Source organism: Euphorbia lathyris, chromosome 2, assembly GCF_963576675.1.
Source record: "Euphorbia lathyris chromosome 2, ddEupLath1.1, whole genome shotgun sequence".
Taxonomy (NCBI): Eukaryota; Viridiplantae; Streptophyta; class Magnoliopsida; order Malpighiales; family Euphorbiaceae; genus Euphorbia; species Euphorbia lathyris.
In genome coordinates this window covers 52,516,872-52,520,314 of record NC_088911.1, presented here as the reverse complement: position 1 = coordinate 52,520,314, position 3,443 = coordinate 52,516,872, and the positions used below count along the sequence as shown (strand labels likewise).

Genomic DNA, 3,443 nt, shown 5'->3' with positions numbered 1-3,443 from the left:
TTTGAATCCATAATGTATCTAAAACGTTTAGTACTAGAATTCATATTTTTATTCATCGTATATGTGATATACGAATGGCAAAATGAATTTCAATTCAACAAATAATTATGAGTATGTTATATGCGTAGTTCAAAAATATGTTAAATCAATTTGAGATGTTATCTCGAATCAACAGAATTAACCAAATTAATTCGTATCGATATGAAAATATCATTCGGATCCGTAATAAACTTAAAATATCCCTTATTCAAATCTCTATTCTATTTATCGTATATGTGATATACGTAAAATAAAATGGGAATTCAATTCGATAAAATACATTTACGTGTAGGTGATACACGTAACTCCAAATTAAAACAAACACAAATCCAATAACCCTAAAACATACAACTACCTGGTTTATACCGACAATTCAAAGCAAAACAAATAGCAAACACACGGTATCACAGTACCGATACGTCGGGCGGGGTAGGGTGAGATCACATCTCTTCCCTACACGTAACCGGAAAAATGAACCTCTGATCTCTCGAAGATCGTCCTTATCAAAACCAAACCATAAAGAGTCAATCTGAACAGATATGGCAATCAATCACGCCTGCACACGTATTTCCAAGTGATGATTGGTGGCGACTCGAAACCTTAAACACGAAAAAGAGGACTGAGTCGGCCACGCACCCCGACTTGGAAAACTGAAAGCCAGGGTGCGATATGATGTTTTGATGGATAATTATTTTAATGCTGATCTACAATTTCATTTTCTGCTTATGACATTATCCTTTTTGTTCCGTGTGTCTTGTGTTTTGAGATGTGATCTGTTAAAATTTGATTTTTATGGTAAAAGAGTTATGTTAGATTTGGGTTAATTTGTTCGATAAAAGATTCGTGTTAGACTTGGGTTAATTTGTTGGTAAACATGATATGTTTGATAAGAGAGCCGTGTTAGATCTTGTGTTAATTTGTTTGGTAAAAATGGTTTATTTGAATCAAAATAGTCGGGTTAGACTTTGTAACATCTAAATATTTATGCATTATTAAAAAAAATAAAAATAAAATAAAATAAAATAACAATAGGAATGAATAAATAAATAAAAGTAAGGGGGATTAGTTCTTTTGTTAAAAGAAAAGAAGAAGAAAAGAAATAGGTGAGGGACCATGTTCTTAATATTAATTCTTATTATTAATTATTATTATTATTATTATTATAATTACTAATATTTGGTGGAGTTGGGTTCGAGATAACATACCAGAACCAAATTCTTTCCTGTGCAACTTTATTTTCTCTTTTCTTTCAATCCTAACTTTCTTCGTAACTCCCTACTCCGATCACCGTTTGAAGCGAAAATGATACTATTGAATTCCTTATTTCATAAGGAAGATTTTGGGACCATTATTCATATTTTTCTGACCGAAAAGGGTGGTGACCGGAGCGAGTATTTTCACCGGGAAAGTGTTAGATCCCGACCTTTTAGGCGATTTTAGTAGTGAAAGGAGTATATTTTTGGATTCCTTTGAACGTCGGCTATCTCGTGGTAGTCTCAGTTCGCACTTTCGACACGTTTGACGGAATTCCGGCAACCGGCCACCGCTTTCCGGTAAGACTCCAGTGAGCGTTTTTCAACCAGAATTTTATCCGGTATAGGTTCTGATATATATGATTTTTTTTTCTATATTATTAGTCTTCTATGATAATTGAATTTTTAAAGGGTTAGAACTTTAGATTTAAATAAATGGTTATTGTTTAATTAGAGGGGTTAGGGACATTCAGAACATATACATATCTATCGTTTTTTTTAAACACGAATTAATTATAGGAATGCATTTTTATATTTATAGGGGAGGAAGAAACGGGTGAACAAGTACTCGAACAGTTTGATTAACTTGGAACGAGAGGTAATCATAATTATTAATATTTATATGTATATATATATCTATATATGAATTGTTCAAAGAAATATAAAGAAATATATATGTGTGATGTGATGATTAAACCATGCTATATGAATTAATATACGTGTATAACGTGTCCAGGAAAAAGGAATTGTTATATAGTGGTGATGTTTTGGGAACAACCTGTTAATTATGATGATGGGGTGTTTTTAGTATGGTTGATCAAATGGTAGAGAATAATTACTACTTGGTTGAATAGAATCAAATTTAAAATCATAGATTACGCAACGAAGGGATATATAGATGTCCGAAATTTGGATATGGTTGTGCTTAAATTCGTAGATGATGCATATTATTTTGTTCATATGTTGAGGTAATTATTTTACAAGGTGATTGGCTATGGTAGAATAATAATACGTCTCATTTTAAAATCTCACTTAATTAGCTAGCTTAAGTGGGTAGGTACAATGGCCTGGAGGTTTGTTGATACTATGATCACAGGCACCTGGGTAGGGTGTTATTTTACTCTGATTGAATTTGTACTGTGTCCTAAAACTGGGGGCGATAGCAGTACCGTATTGTTTGGATAATTATTATAAGGTTGAAAGGATATATGTCCCATGATTGAATATTGTTAACCATGAGACCATTAGACGTATTCCACTTAGGTTTAGCTAGGGCCCTTAAAAATAAATATATTAACTTTAGGATTTATTTATAGTCAAGAGTCTGGTTTGTTATGTTATCAGGTTAAATATAATAGGTGTGAATGATATGTATTTATATATGTATATGTATGAATATTTGTAATTATGCTTATTGAGTAGGCAGCTCACCCCTTGCCATATCTTTTCAGGCTAGGTTCAAAGGTTCTCCTATTTGCTAGATTTTCAGGGTTACCCTGCGTTCAGGCTGGCAAGCATAAGCGTCTCATTCCCATTAGCAATTTTGTAGGCATTCATTAGGATTTATTATATTATTGGTTTGGATTATTTGCTTAAATTTAAGCGAACATTGTTGATGGATTAAATTAATTGGTTGGTTATTTAAACTTTTGGTTATGAGACTTTGATAGGTGGAAATAAATGGAGAGCCTTTATGTAGCTATGTTGGTAATTATTCTTAATTATGATAATTGTTTGGTTTCCTATGCGGTTTCAATGTGACCCGGGACGAGGGTTTCATTTAATGGTATCAGAGCGTCAGTTTTACGATTTCTAGGGAGTATTAGAGGTGATATCACATTCTCAGGATTTAGAACTTGTCATAAACATGCGTACTTTATCATGATACTTAATATTACTGTTTTCACATTTCAGAATCATGTCATCTAATGGGAATGAGAATGTTGGCCAAGCATCTATCGAAGGGTCTGTAGGTCAGAGTGCACCCACTAGGCTAGGTGGAAATTCTTCATTAGGCGTACCTAACTTGGCACCAGTAATGCAACAATTCGTTGAAGCTATAGGCACAATGGCAGCCCAGTTACAAAATCAGGTTCAGAATATGCAAGCACATGCACCACTGGCTCCATCTTTTGACAGAAACTTAGAGGG

General features: G+C 33.3%; 1 long non-coding RNA gene across 1 annotated transcript; it reads left to right on the top strand.

Moving 5' to 3' along the window:
* Positions 1-216: 216 nt before the first annotated feature.
* LOC136218203 (uncharacterized) lies at positions 217-3,161 on the top strand. Its single transcript, XR_010683682.1, has 3 exons — positions 217-1,592; positions 1,834-1,890; positions 2,744-3,161. It is a non-coding gene; the product is annotated as an uncharacterized lncRNA (long non-coding RNA).
* The last annotated feature ends 282 nt before the right edge of the window (positions 3,162-3,443 follow it).